This window comes from Strix aluco, chromosome 24 (genome assembly GCF_031877795.1).
Source record: "Strix aluco isolate bStrAlu1 chromosome 24, bStrAlu1.hap1, whole genome shotgun sequence".
Lineage (NCBI taxonomy): Eukaryota > Metazoa > Chordata > Aves > Strigiformes > Strigidae > Strix > Strix aluco.
Window position 1 is genome coordinate 6,550,468 of NC_133954.1, and position 26,306 is coordinate 6,576,773.

The 26,306-nt window shown below is 41.4% G+C and overlaps 1 protein-coding gene across 7 annotated transcripts in view; it reads left to right on the forward strand.

Annotated features, from left to right (window-relative positions):
* The window catches only part of TANC2 (tetratricopeptide repeat, ankyrin repeat and coiled-coil containing 2), a 291,017-nt gene that overhangs the window by 24,304 nt on the left and 240,407 nt on the right, over nucleotides 1-26,306 (forward strand). Inside the window, exon 1 of one of the 7 annotated variants that reach the window (XM_074849346.1) lies at nucleotides 7,324-7,572. The exons of the other annotated variants lie outside the window; for them this stretch is intronic. The gene's annotated coding sequence lies outside the window, so the exon portion shown is untranslated. Of the gene's footprint in view, nucleotides 1-7,323; nucleotides 7,573-26,306 lie in introns of those variants that run through there. 7 annotated transcript variants of the gene reach the window in all.

Below are 26,306 nucleotides of genomic sequence, written 5' to 3' on the forward strand. Positions count from 1 at the left end.
GGTGTATTTTCACAGCTGTCTTATCAGTTTCCGAAAATGAATCAGGGTGGAGCAAACACTTTAGGAATGTCATGAAAAAAGGATTTGGAGCTTTGCTGTGGTTCATGATAATGATGCCCTCTTGGGATAGTGTATCAGAGTTGGAAGATCCTACTGGAGATAGGAATAACGCTTTTAAAATATTCTCACACAAAATTCAGCAGCTATTGCGTCTAAACTCTGGATGGAGACATCCTCTTCACGCTTTATGGTGGTTTGACTTGGAGCAATTCTCAGACACCTCGTGCTATGAGATTCACTTCTGCAAAATGCGGCAGTTTCTGTCGCTGTGACGCGTTTCAGTGGGAGCTGAGGCATCTCGAAACTTTGTGGACCTGGGTGTTTGCTTAATCTTCGTTGAGATCATCAGCTCTGTCTAAGCCAGCCGCTAAAGGTCAGGTCTTTCCCCCACTGAAGGCGGTGGGAGAACCCTGACTGATTCCAGTGCGTTCAGTATCATAAACTAAAAACCAGAAGTACAGGGAAGGAAGTGTTTCAGTGCTGTTATGGCCAGAAAAAGTTACTGTGCTGTTTCCCCTTCACCAGTGTTGCTGTTCAGTTAACAAAATAACTGCTCAGAGCAGCGCTTTGGATTTTGGTGTAGGCAAGCAATATAAAAAATCCATACTGATTTATTGTGTGAGTTGCACAGGAGACCTGCTCTGCTGGAAAAGAATCTGACATGTTCTGTTAGCACTGTGAGGGGTTAATGCAATACGTGGGACTATTTTAGCAGTTTCACTAAATATCATTTATTCCATCACCGCTAAGAGTTAGTGTATTTGACAGAAACAAATTGAGTGAACCAAAGCTTTTTCCTTTCATAAAAATGTCTAGGACTAAAACTGTACTGTTTAAAATACAGCATATTAAATCAACTTATCAAACTTCTGACAGTTTTACTTTAAGTAGCCTTATTTATTTTGTTGGTTTGCAAAATACTTACCACTGCTTTAGAACTGGTATTTTTCTGAAGATGTCCTAAGTCTGATAGCAATGTTCTCTGCCTTACAGATACCTCAGGTGTCTGCTCCAAATTGTTTCAGTGACCTACCAACACATGCACAAAAGAACATACATGGTTTACATCAACTTTATAGCCTCCCAAGTTAAATGTTTTAATGATAAGATTCGTGATTGTGTGGGAGAAATTTTTAGAGTTAATAATTTTCCATATCTCTGAAAAGCTTAAGACATGTTGATCTAGAAAACAGTAATTTGCAGCAGGTCTTGTGTCTGTCTTCAGCCTGGGTGCAAAATGCTGCTGCTGCGATTCGCAAGTTGCATCTGTTGTTACAGGTGCTATGAATTTCACAAGGAATCTCTGAGTCATTACCCCAGTGCCCAAAATTTCACCCAACTGTATCTATTTGATTTATGACAACTGCTTACTGTTCTTAGAGATCTTCATGGATGGCGACATCACCGGCTTTACACCCAGTCTATTTCAATGCTTCACCATCCTTGCAATTAGAAAATTAGTCTTAATTTCCAATCAGAATCATCCTTGCTGCATTTTAAGCCCTTGTCCTGTTCTGTGCAGTTGTGGAGAACAAACGGTTCCTCACATCCCCTATTGACCTTATGCACACATGAAGGTTGTCATCATCTTTTCTTTAGGCTGAACATGCTAATTTGCTCATTCTCCCAGGGGATAGGCAGAAAATAACACAGAAACTGGTCGTCTTTTTCTGGCACTTTGGTTTGGATAAGATTTATTAGTAGAGCCCGTGTCTTCTGATTGGAGTAATTAGAGCTGTGAGGCAAGTTTTGGGGGTGCACAACCCCTTTAACAGCAAACTTTGTCTGAACTCTGCAGAAGTAGCAAAAGTTAAAAAAAGACAGGGAAGCTTTTCTAATTTTCCCAGCTATACGAGTTGGTCTGCCAGTGAGTCTTGTCCTGCCTGTGTTTTGAGACCATCACAGCAAAGTACCAGTCCATATATAGTATTTTTCCAGAATGCTGGAACATAAACTACAAGGATAATGTGCTGGAATTTTAATTAATAGACAGAGACAAACTGGAAATGCAGTTTTAGCTGCTCTCAGTGTATCTTTATCTTTATTCAGGACCATAAACATCACACTTAATCAAAATTGTTGCAGTAGCCACTGAACACAGCCTGTAAATAGCTGGTGCCGAAGCTGTAGAAAATGGTGTGAAGCTTTTCCTACCCCAAATGCACATTTGCCTGATTGCCATCTGCAGTCGTTAACAGTGGTCTTGTGATCTCTTAAAAACTGAGCTCGGTTGGTCCTGGCATCATTGAATGGAGAAGTACCAAAAGCCAGTATTTTAGTTTGGTCTAGAGTATATACAATGCTGGGATCTTTTGTCTACAAAGAGGATCCTAATTCTGTAACATTAACAGAGCAGAAGGTACAATTCTGAAGATTTTTCTTTACAACTGAGTGCTGTTTGCCCTCTGATAGGGGTACCCCAGTGTGCCAGAGGTGCGTTATTGCAGTCAAGATGTTATCTTCATCACATGCAATCATGAAAGCTCCTGTAGTGCCTCTCAAGAGGAAAATGGTGAGATTGGTATTGTTGCCAAATTCTGAGCTGCGTAAATACGTCCTCTCTTTCAAAATTGCAATTAGAGTTTGACATACAATGTTTTTCTTTTAATAATGGGTGTCTCCTGTTAGACACCGAATTCTGGACTGAGGCGCGTGCATTTGGTTGGTGGATTAAGGAATCTCAGCTACCTCCTTTCAAAAAGAACACACGAGAAAGCAGCAGGCAGCATTTGAAGAGTTTTAGGGTAGGAGGAAACGCTGGCTAGACAGGGAACACAGTCATCCTACTTCAAAGCACTCTTTGCTTGCTCTAACATCTTGTCTAAGACCCTTCGTTCACAACATCATTTGTTGCACTATTCTTGCTGAAAATTTCTTGATGATGGTGGACAAGACCTTCCGTGAAGTTAAATCCTTCTGGAGGTCAGTAATCTCTGACAGACCTTGGGTGCGCAGCACAACGCTCATCATCTCTTGGCCAAACACCTTTTCACTTCATCTAAGACTGTGGCTTTTTTCCTGTACTTCCACCTGCTGCAGAGGGAAACGGGAACGGCTGCGAGTTGCTTCCTGTCAAGGCAGGATCCTTTGATGTGGGTTTGGTGTGCTGCGGTGTATGTCACCAGCTCTTTGTTTCTACAGAGCCTTTAACATTCTTTTTCTCAGCGTCGAAGGGAGCTTTGGGGTTTGGTGATATGTATTTCTGAGGAGACAGAGCTCCGCCAGCAGAAAAAGTTGTCTTTGTTGGCTTTTATTATTGAAAGAACTAGAACCTGGGTTTTAGTTCTGAGATTCCCAAAATGTAGTTCCTTTCATGTTGCCTGGTTATCTCATGCCAAAACAGGTGTATACAGGAAAATAAAGCCATTTTTATTCATGCTGTATCTCTTTTTTCTTCTCGGAAGTTCTGTTAGCCAGCCCTAGTCTCAGCCATTGCTCAGATGAAGGGTAATGCTGGCATTAAAATGCAACCCCGGTGGCAGAAGAAGGGTGGTAAAGCACACGTTTATTTAGACAAACTAGAGTCAGTTATCGACAGCTCAAAGTGCTCTTTCCAAAAATTGCAAAAATTGAAATTAAACAGCCAGCAAAACAGAAATCTCCCTTTCCTTCTGCAAAAAACCAAATCTATTTCAAAACTCCCCAGGCTACGCAAATAGACATGCCTTGCGTTAGTTACCGAAGGGATGGCAGACCCTGTGTTCTGTTAGACTGATGAAGTGTGAAGAAAAGTAGTATCTCACATTTACAGGATTATACTAGAATATTTTCTCCACAGGCTTATATTTCTCAGATAACAAATATTGTAAGCAATATTTATTTTTTTTTATGGTCACACTTAATAGAATCCATCTAGGAGACGATCTGATGGTATATGTGGTTTAAAAGACTGAGTGTTTTTATGTCTTCCTGGAGGGATTCTGGCTATTTAAGAGACAACATCTTGTTTATTACTGCCAAATTTTTTCTTTGCTGTTGTGCAAACTTCATGTCAACTTGCAGTACAAACTCACAAAATACAACGAGTTGATGGAGGTTTTACCTGAGTTGTTTTGCTCCCTAGTTCACCAAGGAGGTGTTTGAACGAGTGGCTGTAACACTAAGGTGTGGATGTGACCAAAGTGGGACTTGGGTTGGATTTCAGGGCCAAAGTCAGGAATGGTGATCCCAGAAACTCCCCCCTCAGCCCTTAGCTAGTCTTTGAGGACTAAATGCTATAGGCGGTCTGTGTTGATATTCTTGGAATTTGTATAGTTGTGCTTCTGCCCTAGAGGTCTTTACTTACACCGAAGCCCGGCCAGCCGGGACGCCGGAGCCAAGCGTGTCGGTGTGTCCCCAGAGGCGTTTTCGGAGCAAACTCCCCGTGTTCCAGCAGGATCGGGCTCCTTGCCAAAGGCCGGGGAGGCTGTCATCGGTGGAGAATTTTAGAATTGGTCCCTTTTCAGTCCTCTCCTCTGCCTCGGGGACCTCAAACCCAAGTACTGACTTGAAGAAGTTCCCTCCCTGCTCGGGCTGTCGCTCCGAAGGCGCCCGGCGTGTTGGTCTGTGGCACGCGGGGCCGTGGGAGTCACCCCTGCCTCGGTGGCTGCCAACGCCGCAGACGTTGTCGGCTGCCCCAGGCCTCGGGGGAACCTCCCTCCGCACCCGCCCGTGCCGAGGCGTCCGCTGTTGGCTACGGCCGAGTCGGGTGGTGTTGGGGAACTGGCCCCGCGCCCTCGCTCTGGTGTTCTCCCCCGTGACTGACACAAATAACACAATTTCAGACCCTGCGGCCTCTCTCTCGCCATCCGGGAGCTGGTCTTTTGCCCTTCTCGCATTCCCTTTGACTTCTCAGCTCTGTGCTGGAAGCGTCAGATCCTCCCTCTCTTTCATAAACCTTGAAATCTGTTTTCTTAGGAGCGATATGTGCACGTATATAAAGCAGTTGACATCAGTTCTGAGAATATTTTCTTGTAGGTGGAACTATTATTCCTCCTTGGTACTGCAACCGTGCGCAGAGTCAGTGATTTGCTAGGCTAATAAATTGCTGAAGGAAAAATGGGAATTATTCTGGCTATGTGTTCCTGTGTTCCCCTCTAGTGTATGTGGTTTAGAAAGACTAAAGGGCAACAGAAGATAAGCAATTACAGAAAGCACTTTTGCTGGAAGTATTGAAAGAGACAGGAGGCTACAGATTTAGATGAAAAAATTTCTGGAATATTTCCCTACCATGGCTTTTTTTTTTTTAAATGCTTGTTGCAGAGTGTTATGTGATGCCACTCTCCTATGAAAGCAAAACCCAAAGACTGAAGGGACAGATGATATAAATGACATATTCACTCACTCTGATCCAAGCTTAATTCCAGAACCTTGGCATCTTGTTTATCCACTTTGCTAACAAATACACATAAAAACCAAACCAGAGCTACCTCCAATTTTTATCAAGGCTTCCCAGGCAGGATTCTTTCCGTTGCCATTTATTTCTTGTACAAGTGATTTTTTCTTGACTCGCAACTGAAGATTACCCTGTTGCTTAATTTATTTGGTCATTAGTTTGGCACTGTGGGCAGATGTGACATAAAGCTCTTAACCATTTGCAGGTTTGATGGAGGCAAGTAATCTGCACCCAGAAGGTTTAACAAGGCATCCCAAGGGAGTGTAGATACTTCTGATTAATTAAGGGGAACATTTTGTACTGGACTAAAAAGATTATTTTGTTGGCTAAGACCTAAACATTAGTTTTCTGAAAGGAAAATAACCAGATAAAACCCGAAATTCTGTTTACCATGTAGTTTTTTGTGCAAAAATAGCATCGATATTTAGTTTGATGAGAAACCTATATTTCTGTCACTATTCTATTTAATTTACAGTCGACAATTAAGCAATGCTGATTGGATTGCTAGTTGCAGTGTGTATCTTAAGCTATTTAGGTAATTTAAATAAATGTTTACATTAGCTTTAACAGGTAATACAGCCCTTCTCTTCCTGTGTGTTCCTTTTGCACCCGCTCTTCAACTGTCTGATCTCTTGTAGGGGAGGATGAAGCGTTTTGGTTGTCAGGTATTACTCCCAGAAGTCTTTCTTAGGAAAAAAAATAGAAGGCTGTGGGGGTGTTTTCACAGCAGAGAGATGTGCCTACACGGACGGGAGGTACCTGGAGCGGCTCCGCCTACACGGGCAGCACACGGGCACAGGGGCCGGTTGCGGTGATCGGGTTCCCATCGCCTTGTTCCGTGTCATCGCTAAAAAATCCCTTCGCTCAGCCGCGGTCCGTTCCGAGCGGTACCTGCAGGAACAGGTTCAGCAGCCAAACGCGGTTTGAACGCCTCGGCCCTGCTGGAGGCGCTGACAGATGCCGGAGCCGCTCGAGGGCTGGTCCCCGCGGCGCAGCCCGGCCCACGGAGCCGCCCGCCGCCGGCTCCCTCCTTTTCGGGCTGACCCTTCCCACAGCATCGCTCGCCCCGCAGCGAGGGCGCCCTGAGGGCGGGAACAGCTCCCTCAGAGCGGGAGCCCGCGTCCGCCGCCACCGCCTCCCCCTCAGCGAGCGGATCCGCGGCCGCCGCCTCCCCCTCAGCGAGCGCGTCCGTGGCCGCCGCCTCCCCCTCAGCGAAGGGGCCCGCGCCGCCGCCTTCCCCCTCACAGGAGGCGCTCGCCCCTCACAGGAGGAGCCCACACGGGCCCAGCGGCCCCGCCCGCGCCTCCCGCTAAAGTTTCTCCCACTCGCCGGGCGCGGGCGCTGCTCTGACCACGCTGGGCCCTGCCCCGGCGCCCTCCCGCTCGCTCCCGACCGGGGCTTTATCGCAGGCGGCGATCGCGGGTGTCATTAAGGCTCATCCCCGCCCCCCCGCGCGTTCCGCAGCGGCCGCGCCAGGTCCGAGAGCGGCGGGAGGGGAGCAGCCGCCCCGCCCCGCCCCGCCCCTCCCGGGCAGCCCCGCCCCCGGCGCAGGTTGCGCTGGGGCGGAGAGGGCCGCGCGTTTTGCATAGCCACACCCCCATCTCATGAATAACCAATGAGCCCCGCCCCTCCCGCGCGGCTCAGCTCACCTCCGCGCGCGGGGGGAGGGAGCCCGGGGGCGCGCGCGCGCCCGCCCGCCGCTTCCCTTCCCCCTCCCCGGGGGGGTGTTGAGCGGCGCTCCCGCCCCGCCCGCTCCCCTCCCCCCTCCGCGCGGCCCAGCGCGCGCGCCCGGGAGGCGGCGGCGGCGCGTTCCGGAGCGATCGAGCGGGGGGCAGAGACGCGGGGGCCGCCGCTCCCCGGGGGAGGCCGCGGCGGGCGGGCGGGCGGGAGCGCGGCGCTGTGGCAGGCGGGCGGCGAGGGAGCGACGGAGCCGGCGCCGCCACCGAGGAGGGGCGAGACCGGCCGCCCCCCACCCCTCCCCGTCCCCTCCCCTTCGGGCGCGCGCTCAGCCCGGCGGCGGCGGCTCCCGGCGATGTGGTGAGAGGGAGGCGCCCCGCGCTCGTCAGCCGCGGCCGCGGGCGGTGCGTCTGTGAGGGGGGCGCCGGCCGCCGGGGAGCCCCGCGACGCCGTCGCGCCAGGTAAGGGCCAGCGGCCGCGGGGCGTCCGTGGGTCCGTGTCCCGCCACCCCCCGCCGCGACAGATTGAGGAGGGGGGGGGAGGAACAACCGTGAGGGGGCGACGCCCGGCGACATGTCGGCGGGGACGGGGGGATGGCGGGCAGCGGCGGTGTCTGGGTGGAAATCGCGGCGAGACCCCCCCGCCACGCCCCTTCCCCCCTCCGGGTGGAGGCCGGGCAGAGCCCCGCGGCGTGGAGGGGGGGCGGATAGAGCCCCCGTGACAGCGGGGCCGGGGGGGGGGGCGCCGGGCGCTGGTCCCCGCGGGCGGCGGCGTGAGGCGGGCCGGGTCCGGCAGCTCACGGTGGGGTGGTTCCTCGGTAATAAAACTTGAGACAGCGGCGGGAGAGCGCGAGCGGCGGTGAAGGTGGGGTCGGTACCAGCACAGCCTGCAGGTAGAGTTTCAAAAATTCCGTCTTTTCGATTAGAAATCGCCTATTTTTAAGAGAGCGGCACGCAGGCTGAAAAGGTAAGTGGTTAATATTTCGTGTGCAAATCACGTGCTGCGGGATTCATCCCGTTAAACGCTGAGGGAGGGTGCAGGAGGGAATTTTTCTCGCAGAATGGCCCCGTATTTACAGGGGCTGTGCTGCAGGTAGCACGCACGTGAGACAAACACCCACCGCCCTCCGCTCCCCGCCTGCTGCTGCCTCTGCTGCTGGAGAAAAACACGGGTTAAACATCCTCCCCCTTATTCCTCCCGGAGGGTGAGTAAGGAGTGTGGAGTCTAATGACACACAGTATCTTTCTATTACAGGCGTGGGTTGATTGTTGGGGGCTAAAATGTAAAAAAGAAATGGGAGATGATGAGGCAGACAGCTTCTCTCAGATGGATGTTTTGCAAGGAAAAGGCAGATTCTCATCCCTGCTTGTGTTGGGAAGTTCAGGAGCATCTGTTAGACGGTGAGCTGGTGTAGAGAACGATGCACCAGTGTGGATTTTAGGCTTTTATACAGGTGAAAATAGCGCAAGGAAAATGAAATATCTGGAGGAATTAAATAAATTATGAAGGTTAATTAGCGCTGCTGGGGAGTGTAGCATAGCTGCAGTACGCTGAACGAAGGCAAATTAGTGTTGAAATTGGGAGAAGAACAAGAAATACAGCGAACGTGCCATAGAGAAGAACAACATGGCCATGAAACCCTGCTTGCAGCATTTCTCAGGTTGGAGCTTGGAATGATTTCTTCAGAATGCTAAAGGTTGGCTGTTATCCTTCTTATCTAATCCTCAAAACTTAAATACCAAACCTGCAAGTGAAAACATCCATTCCTAATGTATGAATTAAAAAGAAAACAAGAAAAGCAGCTAGGGAAAGAAGTAGTGCCTTTTGGTGAGAATGTGTTGAAGAGAATTTGCTAGCAACAGTCACATGAGGTTTTCTTACTGGAGTGGTGGGAGACGCTTTAGAGCGCGGATACTTTGTGTAGAGGTATGTTTATCTAGAAAATGTGTGATGAACGTGCAGTCAGGTTATGAAAGTACAATATATTGTAACTTGCCATAATCAAAATCCCATTTCTTGGCTCTGCGAACAAACTACCGGGGGGGAAAAAAAATGCAGTAGTGCTTAGGCAAAGACTGTCTTAAACCAGTTGAGGGCTGTGGCCATTATGATTCTGGGGCTTCTGAAAAAATAAACTCCTTAAAGAGTTGTGCTTTTTTGTAGTAACTCTTGCTAAGGGCATCATAAATGCAAAAGACTCTCTGTACTCCAAACTTACCACCAATTCGGTGTGAGTGGAGAGGAGTGGTAGGGCCGTGTCCTGTTTGGATCTAGACTGGTCGTAGAATATTGAAGCATACTCGCATGTGCAGATTTAGACTTGCAATTACAGTGTGAATTACTGGTTACGTATTCAGTGTAACTGGATGACTAATACAGTTTTATACAATAAAATCCTTATCAATATTGATTGCGTTGTAGCAAATCCTGTCTTGTTCTCATCTTCCTGTCTTTTCCATTGGTTTTCCCATGATCCTGTGTGAACTCAAATTTCAAGTTGAAATACATATTCAGAAGAAAAACATGTCTTCTGAGGTACCTAACAATTACCTTTTAACACTTCAGGTTACATACACTAGATTTACTTCCAATTAAACCTTTAGAATACAAGTGATTTGTATGTTGATGTTGAAAAATCCATGAGCGTACCTGTTACGTGCAGTGAATTTCTAAAAGATTAATTTTTTGATGCAACATTACAGACAAGCATGTGTAATTTTCTGCTTGTAAATTCTCATTTATTAATATTAATGTCCATAAATGCAAACTGTGTAAGGCCCAAATGTGCACTACCTACAGTATTATGCAGTCTGTACACTAGAGTTCCACAGGTTTTGGTTTATATATTTCCAGAGGAACACTTTATCTGCAAGGCCTTCCTTGGTTTGCTTGTGACACATTTTAAGTTTCCTTAGCGTAGAATCTTACATCTTCTTTAATTTCAGTATGCTTGTTAAAATTGGTAATAGTATATGCTACTTTTTTATTAGGGAGCAAAAGGAAAACAATAAGAAGGCAGCCAAAAAACTCTAAAACAACATGGTACATTAAAAAGAAAAAAAACCTGCAACCCTCCCAACTTTGTGCATGTTTTTTCTCATTTAAAAAAAAAAAAAAAAGGATTATGTTCCTCCTTATGTTTTATGTAAGTTCGCCTTTTCTAGAGGTGGTTAAACTGGTGATCAACTGAGAGGTTAGTAACACCTGTAATTCCATGTTGTGAAATACTAAAAAAAATTCTTTTGCTTTAAAAATTAAAAAACTGATTTTTTTGTCTTTTTAATGTAAAAAGCCATTAAGTATATACATTGTTTCTTTTTCTTTAAACTTTTGAGTATAAATTTTCTTTAGAACAGGATGGTAGGCCAAGATGATTTCCTTTGACATCTAGACAAGCAGATGGCTCTGAGGGTAGTTTCTGGATGAGATTAAGCTGATTTTAAGAACTGGTACAAAATCAGTGACCTCTTGTCCCTGTTGTCCCACCCACAGCAGTGTGACGTTATAGCCCTCTCTCTTGTACCAAGTTAAATGCTTGAGCAGCTGCTGGGTGAATGAAAACTTCATTCTTGCAGAGTTCATTTCTAGCTGGATCCATAAACTGAACTTGACCTGTTGAACATGACCGTGCCAGGAGAAGGATGCAAGAGTGTGAAATAGAGTAGCTGGATCAGTCCTTCATGGCAGCTCTGAGCTTTTTGGATGGTTGATGCCAGTTGTGACTGGAGCACTTGCCTGAAGCCTTAAAATGGTACCTGTGTGTGTACAGTGAGTGCCTTTCAGTGAGTGTATGTTTTGTTTATGCTTAGTAATACATGAAAAATACTCACAGTCTTACAGCCTTACTTACGTCATTGATTATAATCCTTGTGGTCAGCCTGGTGAGTACTTTCAGGTTGTCTTGCACTTTGCTTCCAGTATAATAACCATGTGCCAACCTCTAGGAACATTTTCCAGCAGCAGCTGTGTGGTCACACAGGACCTAGAGGTGTTACCCATGAGGTTACCACGGTCATCGGAGAGAGCAGAGCTGAGCCCACTGCTTGTTTCTGACTCTTACAGTTTGAAGTCTTCATCTCGGAATAACGTATTCATTTTAACTTCAAGGTGGAGAGTAGGCCTGTTGCATTCACTGGAGATAAATTAGTGTTAAAAGCTCACTGCAGCTGCAAATATTTGTAGTGGTAGAGTGAACTAGACTATTCATTTCTGGTTTATTTGCCAACTGGACTTTATGAGCTTTAAAAAACAAATTCTAGCTGTGTTACTTAGGATTATTCCAGTCCCGTTATTTTATGGGGCTAAAATGCAGTTTTACGCTCATTTAAAAAGTAATTACTTTAAATACAGACCCTGCATTAATTAGAGGAGATAGTGGCTTGCTCTGTGTACTTACATTCAGAAGGGAGAAACTGAGCATTTAGAGCCCAGTCTCAAAATTGTCCCATGTGAAGCTGCCCCATTCAATTCAGTTCAGTTTGTTGAGGTTCTACTTAAGCGACCTGTGACGAAAGGATTTATTTTAATGTTGAGGGTGATGGATAAATTTGAGAGGAATTTAGGTTGTTGTCCTAGTGTGGAATTGGCTGTGGGATTCTGATGAAAGAGCATAAGTTACTTCAGCAGATGTTGAATAGAAATGCTGTATCTTTGGGGAGCTGTGGTGGTGGAACTGTGGTGTTTCAGATCTTTAGGAAGAGAAATTTTGATTAATCTGTAGATTTCCCTGAGTAGTCTGTTTTTCTTCCCGAGCAGCATTTATTACCTATCTTTCCAAAATGTGTCAAATAAGTTAATTCATAGTCTGGTGTGAAAAACTCCATCTTGAAAAATACTCTTTAAGAGAACATTAATTAGTAATGCTATAAAAAGTATAGTATGCTTTTTTGACTCAAATTTGGTTTTGTGCCACATTGCACGATTGTTTGATTCCAAAGGAATCATTACTTATTCATGTTGTGGATAAAATACATATAATAATTGGGTTTGTATGTATTCTGGGTAATGGTCTATTGGTCTGAAGTTTTGTTTCCTTAGTCATTTTTACAATTTTTTTGGTAAAGCTTTTTCTTGTCCTGAGTGGAAGGCTTATTTGCTAAAAATGTTGCTTTTTTTGAATTTAAAAATTGGAGCTTTTTTTTTTTTTTTTTTTCCCCTCCCACCAACCCTGTTGCTTCGTAAAGATGAGAATTATTTAGCTCTACCGAGGAAGTAACCTTGGGTAGTAATCCTTAAGAGCCAGTTTGGCAAAGGCACACGTAGATACTTCAGGAACACGAAGAATCCTGGTGAGTTCATGTTACTATTCCTATGCAGGCAAGTCTCCACATGCCGCCGCCTTCCTGAGCTGGGGCCCTCATGCTGATGAGGAATGATGTTGTATGAGCTAATGGGTAGGGAAGTAATCTGTTAGAGTGGTGTTCTCTTTTGAACTGGCATAACTAATGAAGAGAGTGATGAATCATGCATGTTGACATTTCAGCTATTACCAGTATTTGTTATTTATTTGTCCTTTATGAACAGAACATACTGGTGACTGAAGGAATATCTTCCAGAGCAGACTGATGGCTCTGTGGTGTGAAGGCTAGAGTTGCTGTTAATTTTTCTGTTTGGCTGGGGAGTGATTTGTTGTTAGAGATCTTTCATAGTCATAATTTCGAAGTCTTGGGGCAACTTGTTGCTCGTTAGATGTTCGCTTGTACTTAATGAGAAAGAATAGAGTGAGTGCTCTATGTCCAAAGTGGAGATCCTGGTATGTATGAATTATCCTTTCTTGCACCACAAGCAGTTCCATTCATGTTGCCCCATTTCAATAAGTTACTGAAAAGTCATCTGATGAGCGTTTCTGCCCTTATTATGCTGATCAAAGCAGAGAAAGCTCAAAGCTGTGTTTGTTCCTGTGCTGAGCTGTAAGTGTATGCAGATAGCAAATGTGGATCTTCCATTATCCAAGCCTTTCCAAAGCTTGGCAAGATGGAGGCAAGCTTTCTTGCGTGTCTTTCCTCAAATTTTTTAGTCTGGAAGTTTGTGATCGTTTCTTTTAGAGTAGGTTGCATGCAAGACAGCAGAGATTTGGTCGTCATGATGAGTTATTTGTCTTTACGTCCTGTTTTCCGTATCTTCTGTTTTTTTGCCATTGCGATGGATGACTTGGTTTTCAGAGATCAGTGACACTTTGCAGATTTCCGTTGTGTAGTACCTAAAACCTGAAGCTTGTGTAAGTGCATCACTAATGAAATTCAGTTGAACTGCATCTTTTACTGTAGGGGATATTTTTAAGATTAAAATATGGAATAGCTTGGCAGAGCAGTTGAGGTAAAATTCCCAAATAGCTGTGAATAGGGTAAATGTGTGTTTTCTCTGAGTCCCTCAATTTAATGGTGAATATTCTTTTGTCTGATTTTTACTTACATCAGCTTTAATTGCTAATTATGGTTAAATTGTAGTGATCTCAAATTTGAGATCTGTAATGATCTCATTAATGAAAAAAGTATTTTGGATAGGTGGATTCTTATTTGCAATACAAGTCACACTGGAAATTTGTTATTAATTAGCAAAGTGAGAAAAGAGATGGTGAATTTGTATTTTAATGATGGGGGATCTTCCTGTTTACTTTTAGCTATTTCGGGTGTTTATTTCATTTTTCCCTTCATGCCTGTATGCTTTCCAGGGTAGGCAGAATAATATTTTGGCAGATTGTTGCTACTTTTCTGTATTCAGATTATTTAAGTAAGATTCTTTTATAAAACAGGCAGTAGGAAACATCACTGCTGCAATTTATATTTTTACATGCCTTAAGGAGTGAGGCTTGTGCATGTGTGTGAATGGTTCCCCCCCTTTTTAACATGTTCTTTTCAGCTGGCTGTCTTCAAAATTTGGATTTCCTTCTTAGTTTGGGTGAGAAACTTGATGAACCCATTTGAAAAAGAGAAACCATCGGTGTATATGAAAAGTATGAAAATTAAAGAGAATGTAAAATATCTCTTCAGAATGGGAATATGAATATTTATAGAGTTTGTGGTTCCAGAAAGCAGTTGTGCATTGATTCCAATTGCTGAAAAGCATTAACTGATACTCTTGAAAGTGTCTTAATATCCTTAACCTGGAAACAATTATGGTCTCTTCAGTTCACTGCCAGTCACCTTGATGGTAATCTGAAGTTCCCTGCAGGTGAATTTTCCATCCTTGAATTGCAGCGTATTCAGCTGATTGAGCTAGATCCTGTGGTCAGTGTTTTAATGGTTGGCTTAAATATTGGTAAGCCGTATTTATGGTCTCTTCTGTCATGCTTAGCATTGTCAGTGGGTTGCTTCTGAGTGTGTGAAATATTATTATTTCCAAAGAATTTGAGAAGAATTACAAGGAAAACTGGGAGAAGACTGTAAGGAGAAACAAATGTGAATTGAGTAGCTTTCTGGTCGTGTTCTAGAGGTATAAATGTTAGAGGATTTGTATTCTTTTTGTGGTTGTCAACTAGAAACTGGATTATTTGCTTTATTATTTTAGGGAAACAAACAAAAAAAGAGAAAGGCTTATCTTGTATTGCTCTTTAAAGTTTTACCTGTCTGTGCCATCACCCAGCTGTTGGTTCCTGCTCTCTTCATCTCCCTGCTGAAAGCTGCTGGTCTTTCAGCTGTGCTGAACCAGATGTCTGGGTGTAAGGTAAAAAAAAAATAATCCCATTTTACAGCCTTTCTTCTGGTGTTCCTGCCCAGAAATTATTTACAGGTGGTGCTGATCAGGTGGAGCTAATAGTCCTGTTTTGTCCCACCAGTCTGGCACAGCAGATTCTGGTGATGCCTTTTTCCATCAATAAAAATGAGTTTCTGCCATCTTCTCTTCTCGGGTTGTGATCCCATAAAGTTAGCGTTTTTAATGAAGAAATATTATGAGAAAGTAAAGGAACAATATGCAACCGGAGTGCAACGAACAATGAGGCGTGCATATCTCCTGTTGTTGGTCCTTTTATTTACCTCTTTAATAACAGATGATTTTCCCTTTTGCCTTATCTCCCATTCTGTCCTGTGGGATTCTTCTGTGTCGAGAAACTATTTTTGATAGTAGGGTGCTCTTAATGTTCCAAATAATGCTTTGAAGAGGCCTTATGACTGGAAGATAAAGGTGCACAGTGCATTTGTAGAAATGAGGTACATGATTTTAATGCTGAGAGATGTCAACAGGAGGGCCTACAAGTTCTGTAGTTCATCAGGATTTAGGGAGTCACTAGGGGTATGGCAGCGTGGTGCTTGTAACTCGAAAGAAGTTGGTCAAAATGGTTATATCCTTTCAGGCCTAAGCCCCCTGTGCCCACTCCTCTTTCTCTAGGCTCCCTTAATAGTACGCAGATTCTTAGTTTCATGTCTTGGCTCTTTTCTCAGTGGTCAGTGCATGTCTGTGAACAGAAGGGGCCTGTTGCTGAGTAGATAATTGGGATAGGCTTAGCCAGGCTGTTTCTTGTAAGTGCTGCAGAAGAAAGTCTTCAGCAAAGGGGAGATTAGTGGGCAAACAGATAAACCACTTTCCTTCAGAGATTTTATGGAATAGAGTGTGGAAGGATTCTGAGAGAGGGAAAACCAAAGTAAAATATCATGAGGATAGAGTTTAGAAATACGTGATGTTTGGAGGAAAGAGCGAGAAGGAAGCGTGTGTGTGGAACTTCTAGGAGAGTTGTACAACAGGGCCTGTGGAGGGGTGCAAATGTGAGAGGATATAGTGATTTGAATGATCCGAATAAGTGTTCTTGCTTGTGGATTTTGCTGGCTTGCCCCAAGCTTTCAGTCCACATTGGTCTAAATGTGACTTTATTTTTAAGGATATTTGCAGAATGATACTGGTTCAGGCAGTTATTCTGTACATACAGCTGTATGTTGCTTAATTTGTTACTTTCTGTAGTTGCTTAAGTTAGCGTCTAATGCTTATTAGCTTTTCTAGCAGCTTTTGCATTTCTAAATAATCTTAGTTTAATAGCTAATTTATATTTTATGAAGGGAGAAATCTCCCATTTGCTAATTTAATGGGGATTTTTTTCCTCTTGTTCAAATAATTCTTCCTTTAATTTTCAATGTAAGATTTGATTAGAGGACCCCAACTCAATTTTCTGCTGTTCCACAGTTATTATTATGAGATACTCAGCTTCTCAATTAGAACATTAGTGTTTGCTTGAAATCTTTGTGAGCAGCTCTCCATTGGCACCAGCCTTCAGTTAATGCTTGGGCCTGTGTCAAGGCATCCCTTGCTTTTTTGTCTTCAGGAGTGGAGACTTAGTGTAACAGGAACCATTAAAGAAAGGAATATTGTTCTTTGAAGGCTTAAGCTGTAATGGAGCCCACCCTCTTTCTCTTCAGACTGGTAATATTATCTATGTCTTGATTTAAAGAAAAATAAAGAAAACGCAATGCTGACAGCAGGCAGTGCTGCTACACCTCCTCAGCAGAGGTGGAATATACCATCTGGCACTATGTGGGTAGTAGTTATCCCAAAAAGTAATAACAGTGGGAGTTCTTGCCAGTTACAAGTTGTGATCACAAGCCAAATGGTGTAGTTCTAAATTAGTGTACGTTTCCAAAGAGAAAGAGATGCAAGTATTTATTTTTGCGAACTTGAGAAGTATTTTCAGTCATGGGGGTCTATGCTGAGGTTTTGGTTGCTAGCATCTGAAAGAACGTGTGAGGGGAGTAAGTCCGGGGAATATGGGCTGTGATGCCTGCTAGACCATCTTCTAGGCACTAAAAAAAGTTGGCTTTTTTTGTATTATGTAAGCCGCAACTTGGTTAGTACATGCAAGGCTGAAACTGAGGCATTATTTGAAAAGAATGAGTAGCAGAGTGGTCTCTTGATTTGATGTTGACTTTGCCAGATCTTTCAGATCTCAGTTCTTCATCCTTTGGCACTACTAACTAGTCTTGAGCAAATTGCTGCTACCTGATGTAAGATGAGAAGAACTTTGTAATTAGGTGAAAAATTCCTGATCTTGCTTTTGGTAACACTTTGATATGGTGGCCTGTGACATTTGTGGCTGAAAAGTTAGACACAGCTTAATCAAAACTGCTCTAAAGTGGATGCAAGACTGGTTAGCAAGTTGCTTAGTAACCTGGATGATAGAATTGAGAATGTACTAGTAAAACCTGTGGATGACAAAAGCACTCAAGGGGTTGCAGGGGTAGGAGGAAAGGATTAGATTTGACAGGATCTTGAAAAATTAGAAACTTAAAATATGAGCACATTAATTTCTGAGTTTTTTCTGAATAAAAAGAATGGTCAGTAATATAAATACAGAAAAATGGGAACAGAGCAAAGCTCTATAAAACGTCCAAAAAGAAAATTAAAAAAACTCAATGTCATTTGCATGCATACATGCTTGCATGCACACAGAGCAAGGGAAATTCAGAGGGAATTGTGAATTTGTGACTTTTTTCAGGTCTGGGTTCTTACTGCAACTTGCTCAGACCCTGAAAATACTATCAGTGTGGACAAAATTCATGCACAGACACAGAGAGATTTTCAAAGAGGGCTTTTTTTGTTCTTAAGTTATTTGGGTAGATGGTTTAGCTGCTCTGTCAGCAGATGTTGTCTCCCTGCTAGGGGACGTTGCCAGTATCCTTCCTCCCTCCAGCACAGTGATAACTGCAGGGGTCCTCATCAAGTAGATAAGCTTTGCATTGGACTCTTAGTTCTTTGTGGATTTTTTTTTTTTTTTTTTACTGCTTCTTCCTCTTGTAAATGTCCATAAGACTACCTAACAAATCTAGTCAATAAAGACTTTGTCTAAGTCTACTGAACATGTTCGTATTCCTTTCATTGAGTTAGCTTTCCATGTGTGTTGCTGTAGTTTTGATCTTCGGGAGTGGAGATCAGCATTGAAGTTGGTGGATACATACACACATTTTTAAAGTGGGTTAATGAATATTATTTAGTAAGTGCTTGAATATGGTTGTTTAATCTGTTTACCAAGCTATTTCTATTTAGAAATATAGTTTTAAGTCAGATAGATACTAAGGCACTGTATTTGAAATAGTTGCCTCAATTAGATATTTTTTGTGAGGAATTTCAGCATTTATATAAACCAGATCCATTATATGATTTTTACATACCTGATGTAAGTGTATACGGTGTATTCTCTTATGTGTGTTGGTTACAATTAAAATTTTGCAATAAAGCAAGCTATTATGGTTAACTTAAAACTCTTGCATTGCATTTGTCTCCATAGCCAAACAGTTTTGTAGTCAGAAAAGCAGATAAGGCACTACTACAGGCTGTGTTTACCGCTTTGCATGTGCTATGCTTTTTTGTGTAGTCAAGGTTTTTCGCTCTGGCATAAACACTGAAAAATCATAGATGCAAATTAGCGTTCTTCATAAATGGAGGTGAATGAAAATCTCTCCAAGTTTGGATAAAACCATCTTTAAAGAAAGATTAGATCATATGACATAAGATTATTTAGTTATTCATCATTATCAGGAAACAGAGCAACTGTAATAATTTTCCAAGTGATGAGTCTGTCTTTACTCTGTTTTACATGAGTATGGTTTGGGTTTGTTTTCTTCAGTTAAATTGTAATACTATATGCAGCGTAAATCTTGTTGTATTAATTATTACCCATTTAGCTATGGATATACTAGAGCTGACTCTGACATATGTGGGGGATTTACCCTTCTCAAATGTCACATGCTGCCACCTGTGTTCTTGCATCTGATGCATGCGAGCGCTTACTGAAATCTGCAGTTTTGGAATTTGGGCAGCTTAAATCTATACTTGTCAAACGTCTGTACTATAAATCCCCAGATTTATATCTGGTGACAGTTTGCTCATAGTCTAGACACTCATGCTGAACTTCTGCGTGAAGCTAGTCCTGACTGCTTACATTCAAGAAGTCGTTTTTCTGTATTGTATTAAGAGTTTATCCATATGCTACAAGCTCTGAGTGCAGGAAGTCTGCTGGCAGCAGTCCCGCTATTCCATATTCTGATTTCAGGCTCTTTGTGGATTGTCAGAAGGAAAAAAAAAAAAAAAGCAAGCATAAAGTGTGACAAGTTGTTGGCTGACTGATTTCTAGATAAGTTTTGCAATAAAATTTGAATAAATATTAATGTTATGTTTAAGAAATGATGCCGTGTGGCTGGTTCTGGTGTGAACTGCAGGATGTGATTAAAAATAAGATCGAACAGTGCATGGGGGTCACTTTGGAGAACAGGCTCCACGTTGAGCCTCCCTATTGCTGCAGTTTAGGAGCAGAAGTAGTGGCTGTTAGTTGGAGTGGGTCAGAATGCCATGAGAACTGTATATATATATATATATATATATTTCCTTTTGATAATAGCTGTGCTTTGTTGTTTATCATTTATTGTCATTAGAAAGAACATCTGATTTTTGCAATTAGTTTGACTCGAGTAATATTTTTGATACGTTGTCCTATTTTAGAACTTTATAGAAGCAATACATAAAGTAATGTTTTTTAATAAAGATTCTTGCTTTTTTTGCTCTTGGACATCCCTCTCAGAGGAAAGAATTATTTTGGTTTCACATAGGCAGTATATAGTGACTGTTGAGTTCTCTACAAGAAACAAACCCCAAATTACCTTGAAACTATGGCTGATAAAGCTATGGCTGCCACAAAGTATTTGTTTCCTGACTGTCAAGGCTGGTTTTGTTTGCAGGATTTCCCAAACCTGGGCTGAACCTTCAAATGGTTTCAGTTTTCTGAAAATTTTTATTATGTTGTGACACCAGCATAAAATGGAAAAGCAAGCTGAAATTTGTTCACTTGTGTCCATTTTCTTCTTCTAACGAAACTGATTTACAACAGTTTATTTGGGCGCTTTGACCCATAAAAATGCTTATAAATGCTAAAGCTATAATTTACTAATATGAAGCATTGATTAAAGTAATCCAAAAGAATATCCTGTATTTCATAAACAACATCAGAGGAAATACATTCTGCAGCCTTTTCTGACTGTGTGCAAGGGCACAGAGTCTGGCTGCAACACTTCAGTGTATGGAATAACAGATGTGGCCAGACCAAGCTCAGAAGAGTTTAAAAAATAAGCCCACAGTAACATATAATGTTATATGTAAAATAATCTTGGACAAATCTTCGTTGTGTTTGGGGAGAAATAGCTTTTAGTTTGATGTAGTAGGTGCTTGTGTACATTAAGGCAAATAACATCGTTTTCAAGTTTTCTGGAGTGCCTGTGTAGGAAGGAAAGTTCAGTCTCAGTCTGGAATTATTTCGGATAATTCAAAGGAACAGCGTAATTGTTATGTAGGAGGATTTTTTTTTTTTGTATTTTTAAGATGCTCTGTAACACATCATTAAAATACAACTAGAAAGAGCCCAGTAGAAAGCACTGTGTGTCAGTGCTCTCTCTTGTAAAGACTGAGTTTACATTCCTTCATGTTTGTTCCTGGTGTTAAGAGTTGTTGCATCTGAAGTGCTTGTGCTATTGGGAGTTGACCTGATTTTTTTTTTTAATAAAACACAAATAGGAAATGGTTATTGAAGTATAAATACTTAGTGAAATTTAAGTTTATGATAATCTTCCAAGTAAGAAACCACTTAAAATACTAATCAGTGTTTACATGTTTGATGTGCCTAGTTTGATTGAAAGATTCAATATTTATAGTTAGTTGCTTTTTAGATAAAGGAAAAAAGTCTCCAGGTTTCATATTGTGTTATTTGTATACCTCTGTGAATTCAGTGTTTTCCTTTAGGAAATTGCTTTTATCTGTATGCAGCTTGCTCGCAGGGTTTTACTAAATAATGTTTAGAAATACTGTAGGCAAAAATGTGAAACACTCTGGAAATATTGTAAGAAAGCTAGAGAGAAAAGCTGATATTTTTTCAAATGTGTTTTGTTTGTTTTTCTACTAGGGTTGTGTTTACCTCTGGTATAGATATCAGATGGTGAGCTTTTGCATATTACTCATTATAGGAACATCAGGTTGATTTTCCTTCCTTTATTTGTGCTCTTCCGCTTCCTCCTCCCTCCCCCTTCTCATCCTGCTGTTGTTTTATCTTTGCAGCGTTGTTGGGTTTGAGTAGCAGGGCCAGAAATTGATCTCTCGTCCCTCGAGTTTAGCATGAGCTGTGTGCTGGTTTTAGCAAAGGCTTGAGTAGGATCCGGTTCACAAACACCATTGATTTCTGTTCACATGTGGTGAAATCTTCTGAAATGAAATCTTTTGTATGAAATTAAGCCCCCCACCTTTCCCTGCTTAGGCAATTTTTATGATACTTCTCATTAGTAATGAGAAGGATTTGAGTAAATGATCACACACACAGACACACCTTCCCACTTCTCTTTTCCATCAATGTGGAAAGGTTGCTGTAAGCTTTTAGATCATTAAAAAAGAGGCAATAGCAGCCATGAGAAAGTGTCTCTACCTGGTCTTGAGACAATTAGTAAGTGTATGGGAAATCATTCTTCCTCCAGAGAGGCACCAGTCTTTGCTGGTGTACGGGATTGGGAGGCCACGAGCAGTGTGTTTGCTATTTGCAGTATCACGTTGCAAAACATCTTTGGCCTCAGCAAATCTGTGCTGATTGTCTTTCATACTGTTAGCTGCAACAGCTCCAATCTCCCAGAAGGATGTCTGGTTGGCATCCCCCTTCCAAGGGGAACTGTCTCCTGGGAGCTCTGACTTCTGCTCCACGTCTTTCAGTCGGCTGAAAGGAAATCTTTTTCTAGGATGGCAACTCCATCTTTTTCCAGTGTCCCTTGGGAACCCTGCCTCATGAGGTACAGTCTGCGTCGTGGTGACCCTGGATCTGCGTGTGCTGAGTGGTCAGTGTGTTGCCTGTACATAAGAGCGGTGTTATTTGCTTCTCCCTTGCTGTGAGTTACTAGTGTAGGTGTAAATCTGTAAATACCAGGTTTTTATGTTTCTCAAAACTATCTTATGAATCCTGAGGATGAAGGAAGATGTGAAAATAAATTATTGGAGGAGAACTAAATTAGTGAAGATTAAATTGAGAAACAGAACGGCAGTAAGATGTTTCTGAATTTGTAAATGTGCTTCCTGAATAGATAATTGCATGTAAATAAGTATGCAGATGGACTGGTGGGAAGAGTAACTGGAAAGTGGTGAACTTAGTAGTAATGTGTTTTGAAAAGCTTGCATGAAAAAGGCTACCAATCTCATAATGAAGAGGTTAGAGATAACAAAAGCTTATCTGAGGATTAAGACTGACTTGGTTGAGTGGTTTAAAAGTCAAACAGGATTTTGACGCATTTATACCTGTGCTACTACAAATGGCAGTCAACATCCTTCTGAATAGAACAGATGATTGCACTTAGGGTGACTGGTTGTCCAAAGGTGAATGAGTGTGCAGCTGCTTTTTCTCCTTGAATGCATATATATTAGCCTTTTGTGACAGCTTGGATTAAAAATTTTGAAAATAATTATTTTAATATTCAAAGAAATGTGAGGAAAAATATTCTAAACATTATTTTAATAAACATTTATATCAGCATTATGTACGTGGGGCAGTAGGTGAGGGGAGTAGGTATGGTTTTATGCTGCTAGGACTGAGTATTTCAAAGACTTGTAAGGAATATGTTCATGTATTTATTTCAGATGAATATTGGCAGATATTACAGATGCGTTTCGTTCATCTGCAAGGTAGACAAGCTTGAGATTGAACTAGAATGTGAAGCAGCGTTATTTCTGTAGACATCCTGGTAGTAAAGATTCTATATGTCACATTTTGCTTCAAGCAGCATCTTTTCAGTGGATTTTCAGTGGATTTTCACATATGTAATTATTAGCTCAGTATTTAGAACCTGGTAAATCTTCTTGACTGTATTTTTTTTTTTTCCGAGTTGTTCTGAATTTACCATATTGTTTATGTATATCGGTGTTAAGATCTTTGGGACTCGGTGACTAGGTTGATTGCAAACTTTAATACAGAATTTCACATGACTTCCCTTTTTCTAGCAAATTGATCTACTCACTTTGTTTAAAATTTTATATGTGTATATATGTGTACGTATTTACAGCCATAATTTATATTTCACTGTAGACTTAGAACAATGTAACAAGGGCACATTTAGAGAGGACTAAATAGCACTTCCTAGATGGCAGCATGGAATGTAGTAAATTACTCTTCAGTAGTAGACATTAATCCGTCTAATTGCTGTCTGAGTCTTCTACAGATATTTTAGAATAAACTAATAAAAAGTACCCTGACACAAATATTTTTATACAAATATAATTAAGAATTAGAAGGAAGGGGTATTGCTAATAGTATTGAAATTCATTCCTTATCTTCCTCTGTTTTAATTACTTCAGTGGTGTAGTTATTTTAATTTTGCTTACATAAATTAAGCTAGGTGTTCAACTTTACTGCCAAGTATAGTATGAGCGCTTAAAGCACGTGGAGTTTGTAGCAGAAACAACCTCTGAAGAAAGTTTTTCTGAACCTGCTGACAGATCTTATTTATTAATTGATGCAATAGAGTCATATAATAGTAATTTTGTAGTAGTAATCACTTTCTAGAAGGATTTCAAGTTATGGATCTAATTCCCTAGTCAAATGACCCAGAACTAACACTGAATCTGTATTTTTTGCATTTTGATACGTTATTCAAAACTATGTAGGGAAAGTATACCTCTGGGTATAGCTTGTGAACCCAGTCTACACAAATTTGACACAAGCAGAAATAATTCAAAAGTTCTTTTTTCTATTGGTTTTGGTGCTGTGGTCAGAGCTGTTGTATAAAAGAAAAACTTATTTGTCTTTAGCCAGGGAGATAATACTCATCTCCTATAAAGTTTTGTTGCCTCCATCCCTGTACTGTTCCAGGTAATCGAATGTACTGTGCTGCTAATGAAATATCTGCATCTTAGTGTACGCAAAGCTGGGCTATTTCCAGGCTTATTTTATGCATGTCTGGAACATCAAGTGTCTTGTATTACTCTTTTAAAGATGATATTCAACATTAACAATGTGTATTCTAGGATTTGGGTAGGATTCATGTACTAATGTGATGACAGACTGCAGCTGCAGATGGATGGAAATGGTTTCATACAGTTAGTTATGCCAGATAACGGTTCGCATTATATGTAAAGAGAAAGTGGCAACATTTAATTGCACCTTTAAAAACAGAGAGTGCAAAGAATTTGTTATATTCTCTGGCAGTAGTATTTCTGAAACAAGCAAGCTGGTTGAATCTGAAGAAAAGATATTCTCAGCGTGAAAGAGAAATGTTTTTTAAAGCTCACAGTGCATTGCATTAGAACCTTTTAAAGCCATTTAAAATGTTGCTTTTCTTACACAGATTATGTCTGCGGGGATGAGTTTGGATGGAGGGTCGTCTAAGTGGACAGAATGGTGCTGTGCTCTTGTATTTTAACCAGATAAAGTTTCATGGAAACTTAACCAATTTTACATAGTGCAGTTCCCAGGAAGTACTTCATTCACATGTCTCTATTAGTCTTCAGCATGAGAAAGGGAAGATGTGATCAGAATTGGAAGTTACAGAAACCATTATAATTTTACATCTGAAATATTATTCTTTATGGTATTTCACTGTCATTTAAAAGAGCTGACTTGTAGGGCACAGGAGATCAGAATGGTGGTGTTTGACATCATTGTGTGTCTTTGCACCGGTTGTATTTCGGTGTGGCCGTGGTTTCATGCTTGTCCTGTTAAATTTTGCATTGTCCTTTCTATGGGCTTCCCAAAGACAGGCTTAGATATATTTGGGGGAAAACAAAAACTTGTTGAAAACATTTAGCCTGTTTGATAGCTTGAATAGTCTTGATATGGGCTCCAAAGGGAACTGCTGACTACCTGTAGTGGAGGATTAAAGCAGAGACTTGGAGAGGAAGAACAATTAAAAAGGAAAAGAGAGAAGTAGGGACCATAATGAAGCAGATTCAGATGCTGTTGTTGAGGAAAGTTATTTAAATTGTCCTCCCATATTACTTGTTTTTGCTTAAAAAAAAAAAAATGTTAATCTAAAAGTATGTTACCCATGACAGTTAAACAATTAAATTGCAGAGAAAAAACTCAAAATGGTAGAATATTGTTCCAAAAGTAAATTAAGCTTTTTTGTGTGTGTGGGTATGTACCATCATTAAAAATGGAGTACCAGTTACCAATTCCAAATTCCTACTAACTTTTTTTTCTCAACTAGCCGGTAGTTACACATAGAAGTAGATTGAATGCTCTTACAACTTTAAATTCTAGTTTTTAGAATAATTCTACTTTTTAAAATAATTAGTTACCTGGTGTGTTATTTAATATATGTTGTGCATTTTTTCCTTGCTAAGGATAGCTATGATAGAACGGTGGTAATTTTTATTTTTAATAAGTAGCTTCTTTACTGAATTTAAAACAAAACCCAACCCCTCCAACCAGTCAACTGGAATTACTCTGAACTTCCAGGGGAACTAGATATTTGCATAAGGACTGTCTAAAATTGGTATTTAGACAGTCCTTATGTATGTCCTGACTGTCCTAAATTGGTATTTAGGAATATCTTTTGGTCCATGCCTTAGCAGCATTTTGGACTTTGGAAATGTTGATGTTTCAGCCATTTTGTCTTTCACCTATAAATATGAAGTATGTTTCAGGAAGCCTCTTTATTCTGATGTAAGTGAAGTGATACATGTTTTTCTTCAAAGCTGAGCACAGGCGCTACAGTGAAACCTTACTACTTGTGCCTATATGTATTAGTGTATGAAAAGTAATTATTATACAAATGTCACTCGTGAGTGGAGAGACCTTCTAACGGGAGGATACCTCAGCTTGACACTGAAAATGTAATTTTAGGTTCAGTGTTGACCCAGTTGAGATTTCCTTTTTTCTCTTCTTTTTTCTGTTATTGTTGCTATGTGAGTATCTCCTATAAGGGGCTGCGAGAACAGCTGAGGAAATGGATTCACTATACCCGGAAAACCAAATGCAAACACGGTGCTATCGGCTCTGCAGAATAAGCTAACTGGGAGAAGGAAGATTTTTCTTTCTGCGAGCTTTATTTATGATAATCTTAACTGCCTGGACTTTATAGAGGAGAGAAATTATTTCTTAGTTGGCAGTTTTCCTGTGTTTTGCCTTATTGCTTTAATGGTTTCACCTTAAAGGAATTTCTGAGATACGTATCAGTTATTATGGAGGTATATTGTAGTGGCTCAGTGGTTTGGTTAATCTAAAATGACTTGATCTTATAAATAAATAAAAGCAAGAAATTTT